Source organism: Cibotium barometz, chromosome 21 (assembly GCF_041138505.1).
Source record: "Cibotium barometz isolate CiBa-2024 chromosome 21, ASM4113850v1, whole genome shotgun sequence".
Lineage (NCBI taxonomy): Eukaryota > Viridiplantae > Streptophyta > Polypodiopsida > Cyatheales > Cibotiaceae > Cibotium > Cibotium barometz.
This window is the reverse complement of record NC_141066.1, coordinates 2,206,153-2,221,032: the sequence shown is the minus strand read 5'-3', so window position 1 is coordinate 2,221,032 and position 14,880 is coordinate 2,206,153.

Below are 14,880 nucleotides of genomic sequence, written 5' to 3'. Positions count from 1 at the left end.
GATTATATTGCCAGGTACTATGAGCTAGAAACTATTGAAAAGGCCCCTAAGTGAACAGGCGGTGAGCGTTTTGGTTGCTAATGATGCCATAGGTACACCGATGAAGGAATGATTGGAAATTAGAATTCAAGCTGGATATTTTGGAGGAATATGATGAGTGATAGATACTATGGTTTCATTAGAGGATTGTTTTAAAGACACCTGAATCTGTGAAACTGGCAATTTCATACTGGGTGTATAAGTGGTGTGACTATCTTGAAGTTTTCTTGAAGCGCCGGCTAGGGGGCCTAGGAACTCTTTTCCTTGGTACCCGAGGCAAAACATAACCAAATTCCTAAATGGATCCTATCACTACAATGGTTGGGCGGTTGGCTAACCCATGGGATTGGATGGGGTTAGGCTGGATTGATGGATCCCTAAAATGAGACTTAATTCTAGTTATGATAGTTGAAGTAAATCTCGGTGGATAGTCCTTGTTCTATGGAAAAGAATCAACGGTTGTGCCTCTTGATGAGGACAAACGCATTGGTCTCTATGATCTAAGTGCAAGTCTCTTCCCTTGATCGGACAATGTGACTTACAGGTTTCGTCGGATCAGTTTGGTTAGTTAAGTCTCTTGACTACATTAGAATAAAATATCTGGAAGGAATCGCCCGTGCTTTCTGGGTGAGGGAAGTTTTTCCAGGTTTGGTTTTGGAAGAACCGAGGAGGGATAAATCTCTTGTCCGGATATCCGTGAGGCGAGGCCACGAGTGAGAGGATTTTCTCTCTCTACGCAAGAAGTGCTACTTCCGTTGCTAGCACCCCTGAATTCATTGCGCAGAGTGGGCAGGGATAGCTGGTATTAGAGCGAATTGGCTAAAGTGAAACAACCGAGAAGCTAGAAATGTCAAAAATTTATGAAGTACCAGTAAAAGATTCTAATTGTGTGATGAAATTCATACAAATTTATATTCATAATGAAGATTCATAAATTGGAAATTGGGTCTTCAGATGGAAGTACTGCAATTGTATGGAATCCCTAACTTGCTTGAGGCCTAGATATGATGGTATTTACCTTATAGCTCCAAGGACCGTGACTACCTGTATATACCGTGGGTATATCTGCAGCTCTTTACTGACAATATATAGGAGTAAATCTAAGACCTTGAAATTATAAGCAAAAATACTATCGAGATGATGAATTTGAATGCTGGTTGATATGATTTTAGAATTTTGGTTAAGAATTGATGAGTTGATTTGGATTCTGATTGTAAGATGATGATTCCTAAATTTTGGTTGAAAGAAGATAAGTTGAACAAAGCCACAATGGGGATGAATGGGATGAATCCCAGTGTGATGATATTAGTAACTGGAATGACTACTATGACTTCACCAAATGACTATGAGATTAGTGGATTGTGCTGACAGATTGCTACTGTTTAACCTTTGACCGAGTGGCTCTAATTAAGGGATGACAAATTGAGAACCTGCATAACTAAAATTTACATGGGGAATGTTTAGATGGAAATTCCGATCTGATGGACCATTATTGTGTTAGGGATATGAATGTTCTGTATATTTTGAATGAATTGTTCTTTGATAACGAGTTCTGTGTGTTCTTCCTATAGAAGGGATCTTTATCCAGGATTTTGCGTGGGTTGACCAGACCATAAGGAACCCCAGAATCAGTTGGATCTTAAGGTGAAAAAGTTTATCCTCCAGCTGTGAGATAAGGACATCTCGCATTTTTTAAGTGGGGTAGGATGTAAGATTCCTCCCTCCAGCTTTTAAGGTGTAAGAACCTCCCCTTATGTTCTTGAAATTATTCCCCTCTCTGAAATAGAAGGAAGATCTTGTTTTACCCTATTTTGGCCTAGAGAGAGAAAATATTTGGAGAGAGATAATCCAAAATTGAGATATCTTTGGATATAAAAATCCTCCTAGTGTCTAAAACGGATTCCCCTGAAACAGAAGTTCAAAATGAACTTTCCAAGGTGCATTAGGAATTAATTGAAAATGTGTATGAGGGACCTTAGCCTAAGGGTCTACATTTTCAGAAATTTTTGGATTATGGTCCAATTAAGGTTTCAATGGGCCAATTGGATTAATCCAAGTGTTGGGATGAGATAAATCCAAAAGAATAAAAGAAAAAACCCAAAAAATGAGTAATTTCTTACATAAGATGAAGAGTTGACTGAGTACAAGGTTTATTAGTTAAAATTTATGAGATATTACTAAAAAAATGAGATATTTTGGAATAATAATGCATTTTTAACACCTAGGTAAGGAAAGGGGGAATATTGAGGTAGGTGCCTATTTCACATGTGTGGAAGGTTTTTTAATTCAAAAAAATTATTATATCTCGTGGATCAAACCAAATAAAAAAGGGAGCCAAAATGGTCCAAATCTCCTCAGTCTTTTGTAAAAAAATATTGGAGCTATACCATGCGAGTATTATACGAGTATTATATTAAAATAATCATATTTTTTATTATCCCTTAAATTTTTCTCTCTTGGGAGCTTGGACCTCTCTCTCTCTACAACAACTTTGGATTTTCTCTTCTCCTCTTGGTGGACCAATTAATTGGTCCAAGGGCTCACTGCTAATAGAGAATCAAGCCAAACTTGGAGGTACAGTCAAATTTTATGGTTTTTTCCAATTTATCTCAATGACTTTCTTCTTCTCAACCCCTCTCAAGCTTGAGAAGCTTTTTAAATAATTGTTTTAATTCAAATCAAGCTTTCCCTTAAAGTCTTAATGCTTAATTAAGAGACAATTAATCTTTATACTTATTTGTAATGCTTTCTTTAAGTAAATCTCTCTCTCTAAAAGAATAGCCATCCTTATGGCTAAATCCCTTGAAAAAGGATGCTTCTCAATGATAGTCTCTTAATTCAAAGCTAGACTCTAGGCTTAATAAGCTAGAGATTAAGAAAATGGTATTTTTATGATTTTGTGTTAACAAAATAATGGTTATTTCTTTTAGGTTATCTATAAGTAGTTAAAAACTACTTTGATTGATTCTAAATGAGAAATAGATTATCCTATCAATTTGGAAAAAGAGAAATAATGGAATTAGCTTAATCTAGTGGGATAATCAAAATTAAGTTTATGATTATGGTTTAAATTATGATTTAAATTCACAGTTTGATTTTAAGCATAAAAGAGAAACTACTATCATATTTTCATTACAAGCTATTTGTTCTTTAGAAAAAAATTAAGAATTATCAGTAATAGCGACGAAGCTATGGTAATTTTTTTAGAAAATAATACATATCTTATTTTATGCATAATGCTAAAAGATGACTTCCTACCATATTCTAGGATTGGACATCCTATGCAAAAAGAATAATTTTTATCATATTCATGAGTAATAATTTTTTTCTAATTATGCATAATTAATTGATTATGAGAAAAGAGTAAATTTTGGTAAATTTTTTTTTATACAAAAAGAGGAATTCCCATGATATTGAGATCCAAGTAATTAAATGGTAAAAGAGGAATTTTTGGCATAATTCAAATTATGAGTATTTATCAAAAGCGAAATTTTGAGCATTATTAATTTTATTGGGAAATATGGGTAGAATTGTGTTTTGTAAATCCCATGAATCTTTTACTCAAAAAGAAGAATATTGAATATATTTCACTTGAGAAATTTGGGAAAGAATATGAAAATATTCATCGAGTAAAAGTACCTTTAACTAGACCAAGCAATTGGTAGAAACTTAGAAAAGTCCCATTGGTATCAAAAGTAGAAAACGATACTAAATGTGAATGCGATGTGATAAGATGTGAGTGGATGTGATAAGATGTGAGTGGATGTGATGAGATGTGGATGAGATGTGATGTGATGTAAATGGATTTGGATGTGGATGTGATGTGATGTAAATGGATGTGGATGTGAATGTGATGAGATGTAAATGGATTTGGATGTGGATGTGAATGTGTAAGATGTGTATGTGATGTGATAATATGTGAATGTGATGTGAGGAGATGTGAGTGGATGTGATGAGATGTGGATGAGATGCGATGCGATGTAAATGGATGTGGATGTGAATGTGATGAGATGTGATGATATGTGAATGGTGTGATGTGATGGGTAGACGTGAATGGATGAGATGTGATGTGAATGGATGTGATGTGATGTGGATATGGGTAGATGTGAATGGATGAGATGTGATGAGGATGGATGTGATGTGATGTGATGAGGATATGAATAGATGTAATTGGATGTGATGAGATGTGATGTGGATAAATGTGATGTGATATGGATAGATGTGATGAGATGTAATATGATATGATTGGATGAGAATGGATGAAGGATGATGGGAATAGATATGATTGGATGTGGAATAAGCAAAGTGAATTGATTTGGAAGAATGTGGAATAACCAAAAATGATATGGAACAATGTGGAAAGATGAGAGTTCGTTAGAAACTGTATTTATGACCTGTTTTTAAATGACTGTTTTATGTCAAGAATGTTGGGGAAGCATTTTAACCATCTTGTGAATGAGATCATGGAGACCTAAGTGATAAAGTGAGAATAGCTGACGGCGGCGAGTCAATGGAGGATGTCTCGTGTAGCAAGGTTGACCAAGGTCTTGACCAGCCTCGGCTCGATTTAAATGGTGAGCTTTCGTATGGTGGATGAGGGGCCAAGGAAACGGCCTATGAGTGAAGCGCTAGGTTACCTGCGCGAAGGAGCCTAGAGGGTGCTGACCATACGGTGCTCGAGCTCTAGATCACCGAAGATACCCACGCGTTCGTCCGACATGGATCTAGATCGCCGAAGATACCCACGAGGAAGAAAATGGAACAAGATGTTAGAGTTGTTTTCTAAACTCCGGCATGGATCTGGTTGATTGTCCTTGGTGATCCTCAACGGATGAGTCCATGGCTCTTTTATATGGATCTGTTGGTTGATCTTGCCAATGAAGAGTCCATCTAGATTTTTCCTATGTGATTATATTGCCAGGTACTATTAGCTAGGAACTATTGAAAAGGCCCCTGAGTGAAGAGGTGGTGAGCGTTCTGGTTGCAAATGATGCCATAGGTACACTGATGAAGGAATGATTGGAAATTAGAATTCAAGCTGGATATTTTGGAGGATTATGATGAGTGATACTATGGTTTCATTAAAGGATTGTTTTAAAGACAGCTAAATCTGTGAAAGTGGCAATTTCATATTGGGTGTGTAAGTGGTGTGACTATCTTGAAGTTTGCTTGAAGCGTCAGCTAGGGGGCCTAGGAACTCTTTTCCCTAGTACTCGAGGCAAAACATAACCAAACTCCTAAATGGATCCTATCATTATAGTGGTTGGGCGGTTGGCTAACCCATGGGATTTTCTCTTCTCCTCTTGGTGGATCAATTGATTGGTCAGGAGCTTCACTGCTGCTAATAGAGAATCAAGCCAAACTTGGAGGTAAAATCAAATTTTATAGTTTTTGTCAATTTATCTCAATGACTTTCTTATTCTCAACCCCTCTCAAGCTTGAGAAGCTTTCTGAATAATTGTTTTAATTCAAATCAAGATTTCCCTTAAAGTCTTAAAGCTTAATTAAGAGAAAGTTAATCTTTATGATTTTTTGTAAAGCTTTCTTTAAGTAAATCTCTCTCTCTCTTATCCTTATGGCTAAATCCCTTGAAAAAGGATGCTTCTCAATGATAGTCTCTTAATTCAAAGCTAAACTCTAGGCTTAATAAGCTAGAGATTAAGAAAATGGTATTTTTTATGATTTTGTGTTAACAAAATAATGGTTATTTCTTTTAGGTTATTTATAAGTAGTAAAAAACTACTTTGATTGATTCTAAATGAGAAATAGATTATCCTATCAATTTGGAAAAAGAAAAATAATGGAATTAGCTTAATCTAGTTGGATAATCATAATTAAGTTTATGATTATGGTTAAAATTATGATTTAAATTCATAGTTTGATTTTAAGAATAAAAGAGAAACTACTATCATATTTTCATTACAAGCTATTTGTTCTTTAGAAAAAATTTAAGAATTATCAGTAATAGCGGCGAAGCTATGGCAAAATTTTTAGAAAATAATACATATCTTATTTTATGCACAGTGCTAGAAGAGGACTTCCTACCATATTCTAGGATTGGACATCCTATGCAAAAATAATAATTTTTATCATATTCATGAGAAATATTTTTTTTGTAATTATGCATAATTAATTGATTATGAGAAAAGAGTAAATTCTAGTAAATTTATTTTTATACAAAAAGATGAGTTCCCATGATATTAAGATCCAAGTAATTAAATGGTAAAAGAGAAAATTTTGGCAAAATTCAAATTATGAGTATTTATCAAAAGTAGAATTTTGAGCATTATTAATTTCATTGGGAAATATAGGTAGATTTGCTTTTTGTAAATCCCATGAATCTTCTACTCAAAAAGAAGAATATTGAATATATATTTCACTTGAGAAATTCGAGAAAGAATATAAAAACATCCATCGAGAAAAAGTACCTTTAACTAGGCCAAGCAATTGGCAAAAACCTAGACAATTTCCATCGGTAACGAAAGTAAAAAATGGTACTAAATGTGAATGCGATGTGATAAGATGGGTGTGATGAAATATGAATGAATGTTATGAGATGTGAGTGGATGTTATGAGATGTGAGTGGATGTGATGCGATGTGCGTGGATGTTATGAGAGATGTGAGTGGATGTGATGCGATGTGATAAGATGGGTGTGATGAAATATGAATGAATGTTATGAGATGTGAGTGGATGTGATGAGATGTGAATGGGTGTTATGAGATATGAATGAATGTGATGAGATGTGAGTGGATGTGATGAAATGTGAGTGGATGTGATGAGATATGAGTGGATGTGATGAAATGTGAATGGGTGTGATGAAATGTGAATGGGTGTGATGAGATATGAATGGATGTGATGAGATGTGAGTGGATGTGATGAGATGTGAATGGATGTGAATGGATGTGAATGTGATGTGATGATATCTGAATGGATGCGATGATATGTGAATGGATGCGATGAGATGTGAATGGATGTGAATGTGATGTGATGATATCTGAATGGATGTGATGTGAATGATATCTGAATGAATGTGATGTGAATGGATGCGATGAGATGTGAATGGATGTGAATGTGATGTGATGATATCTGAATGGATGTGATGTGATGTGAATATGATATGATGAGATGTAAACGGATGTAAATATGATGTGACGAGACATGAATGGATGAGATGTGATGTGAACGGATGTGATGTGAGTCGGGGTAGATGTGAATGGATGTGATGTGGATCGGGGTAGATGTGAATGGATGAGATGTGATGTGAATGGATGTTATGGATGTTATGTGGATAGGGGTAGATGTGAATGGATGAGATGTGATGTGAATGGATGTTATGGATGTTATGGATGTTATGTGGATAGGGGTAGATGTGAATGGATGAGATGTGATGTGAATGGATGTTATGTGGATATGGGTAGATGTGAAATGATGAGATGTGATGAGGATGGATGTGATGTGATGTGATGAGGATCTGAATAGATATAATTGGATGTGATGAGATGTGATGTGGATGAATATGATGTGATATGGATAGATGTGATGAGATGTAATATGATATGATTGGATGAGAATGGATGAAGGATGATGGGAATAGATATGACTGGATGTGGAATAAACAAAGTGAATTGATTTGGAAGAATGTGGAATAACGAGAAATGATGTGGAACAATGTGGAAAGATGAGAGTTCATTAGAAACTGTATTTATGACCTGTTTTTAAATGACTGTTTTAAGTCAAGAATGCTAGGGAAGCATTTTCACCATCTTGTGAATGAGATGTGGGAGACTAAGTGATAAAGTTGCAACATCTTATGGAGAGTCAATGGAGGATGTCTCGCGTAGCAAGGTCGGCCGAGGTCTTGACAAGCCTCGGTTCGATTTAAATGGTGAGCTTCTGGTCTACTGGATGAGGGAGCAAGGAAGCGGCCTATGAGTGAAGTGCAAGGTGACCTGCGAAGAAGCGTAGGGGGTGCTGACCATACAGTGCTCGGGCGTTGGGTCGCCAAAGATGCCAACGCGTGCGTCGAGGAAGAAAATGGAACAAGGTGTTAGATTTGTTTTTCGAACTCCGGCATGGATCTGGTTGATTAGCCTTGAACGGATGAGTCCATGGCTCTTTTATATGGATCTATTGGTTGATCTTACTAATCTTCAACAGAGAGTCCATCTAGATTTTTCTTATGTGATTATATTACCAAGTACTATGAGCTAGGAACGATTGAAAAGGCCCCTGAGTGAACATGTGGTGAGCGTTCTGGTTGCCAATGATTCCATAGGTACACTGATGAAGAAATGATTGGAAATTAGAATTCAAGCTAGATATTTTGGAGGATTATGATAAGTGATACTATGGTTTAATTAAAGGATTGTTTTAAAGAAAGATGAAATTGTGAAATTGGCTACTTCATATTGGGTGTGTAGGTGGTGTGACTATCTTGAAGTTTGCTTGAAGTGCTAGGTAGGGGGCCTAGGAACTCTTTTTCCTGGTACACGAGGCAAAACATAACCAAATTCTTAAATGGATCCTATCACTACAGTGGTTGGGCGGTTGGCTAACCCATGGGATTGGATGGGGTTAGGCTGGATTGATGGATCCCTGAAATGAGACTCAATTCTGTTAAGTTGAGATAGTTGAAGTAATCCTCGATAGTCCTTGTTCTATGGAAAAGAATCAACAGATGTGCCTCTCTTGACGAGGAAAAAAGCATTGGTCTCTATAATCCAAGTGCAAGTCTCTTCCCTTGATCGGACCATGTGACTTACAGGTTCGGTCGGATCAGCTTGGTTAGTTAAGGCTCTTAACTACGTTAGAATAAAATATTCAGGAGGAATCGTCCGTGCTTTCTGGGCGAGGGAAGTTTTTCCAGGTTTGGTTTTGGAAGAACTGAGGGATTAGTCTCTTGTCCAGATATCCATAGGCGAGGCTGCGAGTGAGAGGCCCTGCCCTATGCAAGAAGTGCTACTTCTGTTGCTAGCACCCCCGAATTCATTATGCGGATTGGCTAAAGTGGAACAACCGAGAAGCCATAAATGTCAAAAATTTATGAAGTACCAGTAAAAGATTGTAATTGTGAGATGAAATTCTTACAAATTGATATTCAGAATGAAGGTTCATAAATTGAAAATTGCGTCTTCAGATGGAAGTACCGCAATTGTATGAAATTCCTGACTTACTTGAGGCCTAGATATGATCGTAATTACCTTATAGCTCCAAGGACCATGACTACCTGTATATACCGTGGGTATATCTGCAGCTCTTTACTGACAATATATACGAGTAAATCTTAGACCTTGAAACTATAAGCAAAAATGTTATCCAGATGATGAATTCGAATGATGGTTGATGTGATTTGAGAATTTTGGTTGAGAATTGATGAGTTGATTTGGATTCTAATTGAAAGATGATGATTCCTAAATTCTGGTTGAAAGAAGATAAGTTGAACAAAGCCACAATAAGGATGAATGGGACGAATCCCAGTGATGATGTTAGTAACTGAAATTATGATTATGACTTCAGCAAATCACTATGAGATTAGTGGATGGTGCTGATAGATTGCTACTACTGTTTGACCTTTGACCTAGTGGCTCTAATTAAGGGATGACAAACTGAGAACCTGCATAACTGCAATTTTTGTGGGGAATGTTCAGATGGAAATTCCGGTCTGATGGACAATTATTATGTCAAGGATATGAATGTTCTGTATATTCTGAATGAATTATTCTCTGATAATGAGTTCTGTGTGTTCTTCTTGTAGAAGGGATCTTTATCCCAGGATTCTGCGTGGGTTGACTAGACTATAGGGAACCCCATAATAAGTTGGATCTTAAGGTGAAAGAGTTTATCCTCCAGCTACTATGAGATGAGGACATCTCACATTTTTTAAGTGGGGTAGGATGTAAGATCCTCCCTCCAGCTTTTAAGGTGTAAAGGTGTAAGAACCTCCCCTTCTGTTCTTGAAATTATTCCCCTCTCTTTGAAATAGAAGAAAGATCTTGTTTTACCCTGTTTTGGTCTAGAGAGAGAAAATGTCTAGAGAGAGATAATCCAAAATTGAGCTTGGTGGACCAATTGATTGGTCAGGGGCTTCACTCTGCTATTAGAGAATCAAGCCAAACTTGGAGGTTAAATTAAATTTTATGGTTTTTTCCAATTTATCTCAATGACTTTCTTCTTCTCACCCCCTCTCAAGCTTGAGAAGCTTTCTAAATAATTGTTTTGATTCAAATCAAGCTTTCTCTTAAAGTCTTAAAGCTTAATTAAGAGAAAGTTAATCTTTATGCTTTTTTGTAATGCTTTCTTTAAGTAAATCTCTCTCTTATCCTTGTGGCTAAATCCCTTGAAAAATGATGCTTCTCAATGATAGTCTCTTAATTCACAGCTAAACTCTAGGCCGAATAAGCTAGAGATTAAGAAAATGGTATTTTTTATGATTTTGTGTTAACAAAATAATGGTTATTTCTTTTAGGTTAATTATAAGTAGTTAAAAACTACTTTGATTGATTCTAAATGAGAAATAGATAATCCTATCAATTTAGGAAAAGAGAAATAATGAAATAAGCTTAATCTAGTGGGATAATCAAAATTAAGTTTATGATTATGGTTAAAATTATGATTTAAATTCATAGTTTGATTTTAAGCATAAAAGAGAAACTACTATCATATTTTCATTACAAGCTATTTGTTCTTTAGAAAAAAATTGAGAATTATCAGTAGTTAAGGTAAATTTTTTTAAAAATAATACATATTTTATTTTATGCATAATGCTAAAAGAGGACTTCCTACCATATTCTAGGATTGGACATTCTATGCAAAAATAATAATTCTCATCATATTCATCATGAGAAATAATTTTTTTCTAAATATGCATAATTAATTGATTATGAGAAAAGAGTAAATTTTGGTAAATTTATTTTTATACAAAAAGAGGAGTTCCCATGATATTGAGATCCAAGTAATTAAATGGTAAAAGAGGAATTTTTGGCACAATTCAAATTATGAGTACTTATCAAAAGTGGAATTTTGAGCATTATTAATTTTATTGAAAAATATGGGTAGAATTGCTTTTTGTAAATCCCATGAATCTTTTACTAAAAAAGAAGAATATTGAATATATTTCACTTGAGAAATTTGGGAAAGAATATGAAAATATCCATCGAGAAAAAGTACCTTTAACTAGGTAAAGCAATTGGCAAAAACTTAGAAAAGTCCCATTTGTTGAAAGCAAAAAACGGTACTAAATGTGAATGCGATGTGATAAGATGTGAATGCGATGTGATAAGATGCGAGTGGATGTGATGAGATGTGGATGAGATGTGATGTGATGTAAATGGATGTGGATGTGATTGTGATGAGATGTGATGTGATGTAAATGGATGTGGATGTGGATGTGGATGTGAATGTGATAAGATGTGTATGTGATGTGATAAGATGTAAGGAGATGTGAGTGGATGTGATGAGATATGGATGAGATATGATGCGATGTAAATGGATGTGGATGTGAATGTGATAAAATGTGATGATATGTGAATGGTGTGATGTGATGTAAATGGAAAAGAATGAGATGTAAAGTGATAGATGTGCATGTGAATGAATGGATGTATGTGGATTGACGTGAATGTGAATGAATGGATGGATGTGGATTGACGTGAATGGGAATGAATGGATGGATGTGGATAGATGTGAATGTGAATGAATGGATGGATGTGGATAGATGTGCATGTGAATGAATGGATGGATGTGGAGAGATTTGAATGAGAATGAATGGATGGATATGGATAGATGTGAATGTGAATGAACAGATGGATGTGGATGAATGAGATAAGATTTGAATGGATGTGATGAGATAAGGATAGATGTGGATGTGATGTAATGTGGATGGAATGAATGAGATATGATGTGGATAGATGTGGACGTGATGTAATGTGGATGGAATGAATAAGATGTGATGTGGATAGATGTGGACGTGATGTAATGTGGATGGAATGAATGAGATGTGATGTGGATAGATGTGGACGTGATATAATGTGGATGGAATGAATGTGACGTGATATGGATGGAATGAATGTGATGTGATAATGATAGATGTGGATGGAATGTATGTGATGTGATGTGGATGCAATGAATGTGATGGATGTGAATGGGTGTGATGAGATATGAATGAATGTGATGAGATGTGAGTGGATGTGATGAGATGTGAATGGGTGTTATGAGATATGAATGAATGTAATGAGATGTGAGTGGATGTGATGAGATGTGAATGGGTGTGATGAGATATGAATGGGTGTGATGAGATGTGAGTGGATGTGATGAGATGTGAATGGATGCGATGAGATGTGAATGTGATGTGATGATATCTGAATGGATGCGATGATGAGATGTGAATGGATGTGAATGTGATGATGCGATGAGATGTGAATAGATATGAATGTGATGTGATGATATCTGAATGGATGTGATGTGATGTCAATATGATATGATGAGATGTAAACGAATGTTAAAAGATGTGATGAGATGTGAATGGATGAGATGTGATGTGAACAAATGTCATGAGATGTGATATGAATCGGGGTAGATGTGAATGGATGAGATATGATGTGAATCGGGGTAGATGTGAATGGATGAGATGTGATGTAAATGGATGAGATGTGAATGGATGTGATGTGGATATGGGTAGATGTGAATGGATGAGATGTGATGAGGATGGATGTGATGTGATGTGATGAGGATCTGAATAGATATAATTGGATGTGATGAGATGTGATGTGGATGAATGTGATGTGATATGGATAGATATGATGAGATGTAATATGATATGATTGGATGAGAATGGATGAAGGATGATGGGAATAGATATGACTAGATATGGAATAAACAAAGTGAATTGATTTGGAAGGATGAGATGTAATATGATATGATTGGATGAGAATGGATGAAGGATGATGGGAATAGATATGACTGGATGTGGAATAAACAAAGTGAATTGATTTGGAAGAATGTAGAATAACGAGAAACGATGTGGAACAATGTCGAAAGATGAGAGTTTGTTAGAAACTGTATTTATGACCTGTTTTTAAATGACTGTTTTAAGTCAAGAATGCTTGCGAAGCATTTTGACCATCTTGTGAATAAGATCGTGGAGACTAAGTGATAAAGTTGCAACAGCTGACGAAGAGTCAATGGAGGATGTCTTGCGTAGCAAGGTCAGCCGAGGTCTTAACCAACCTCGATTTGATTTAAATGGTGAGCTTCCGGTACGGTGGATGAGGGACCAAGGAAGCGGCCTATGAGTGAAGCGCTAGGTAACCTATGAAGGAGTCTAGAGAGTGTTGACCATACGGTGCTCGAGCTCTGGGTCACCGAAGATACCCACATGTGCGTCGAGGAAAAAAATAAAACAAGGTGTTAGATTTGTTTTCTGAACTCCGGCATGGATCTGGTTGATTGGCCTTGCTGGTCCTCAAACGGATGAGTCCATGGCTCTTTTATATGGATCTGTTGGTTGATCTTGCTGATCTTCAATGGAGAGTCCATCTGGATTTTTCTTATGTGATTATATTGCCAAGTACTATTAGCTAGGAACTATCAAAAAGGCCCCTGAGTATATAGGTGGTGAGCGTTCTAGTTGCCAATGATGCTATAGGTACATTGATGAAGGAATGATTTAAAATTAGAATTCAAGGTAGATATTTTGAAGGATTATGATGAGTGATACTATGGTTTCATTAAAGGATTGTTTTAAAGACAGTTGAATCCGTGAAACTGGCAATTTCATATTGGATGTGTAAGTGGTGTGACTATCTTGAAGTTTGCTTGAAGCACCGGGTAGGGGGCTTGGGAACTCTTTTCCCTAGTATGCGGAGCAAAACATAACCAAATTCCTAAATGGATCCTATCACTACAGTGGTTGGCTAACCTATGGGATTAGAATGGATTGATGAATCCCTAAAATGAGACTCAATTCTGGTAAGTTACGATAGTTGAAGTAAATCTTGGATAGTCTTTGTTCTATGGAAAAGAATAACCGGCTTTGCCTCTTGACGAGGAAAAAAACGTTGAGTACCTTTCATATTATGTGTACTCTTATTCTTGTATATGGTATGTTGAGTGTTGAGTAGAGAAGAAGAAGATTTTCAGCCTCTCACCTTGTGTGTTCTCTATTAGGGTTTTGTGAGTGTGTGTGTGTGCTTGCAAGAGCTCAAGCTCTCTTCCCCCCTACATCTTTTCATGGTATCAGAGCCTGGTTCGTGCTAAGGGCTGAGCTGCAAGCAAGAGAACCACAGGAAGCGGTACGAGGGTAAGAGCTTCAACTACTCTTCCCTATTGTGTTGGTGACTACACCCTTGTCGGGAGCTCTACAGGAGGCACCGGCAAACGATCTCCGATTGAGGAGCTTTCTTCGCGGGAGTGAAGCTATAGGACAACTATACACTCTTACGGACTGCAATTTCCGGGCCAAAAACGCGTTTCGGGCGCGTCTGGACCTCCGTTTTTCAGAAAGCAGGCGATTTCGAGCACTGCGGGTAAGTCATCGATTCTCTGCAGAACTCTGTTTTAAGAACTGCAGGAAGACAAATTGACTGTGCAGACACTGTGGGTGCTGCAAAGAGGTCTACAGTTGCCATTGGGTGTATGTATGCACATTGAAGTCACTGGTTGTGACATTTGAGAGTACTACAGTACCGCTGTGCAAAAAATACAGCATTTGTGCAGGAAAAACCAGAGTGCAGGTTCTGGTAAAATTGTGTGTTTGGCAAGATGTCTAATGATGGCATAACACATATTGTGGCTGAGAAGCTTGACAAGAATAACTTCCATGCTTGGAGGTTCAGGTTGACGAATT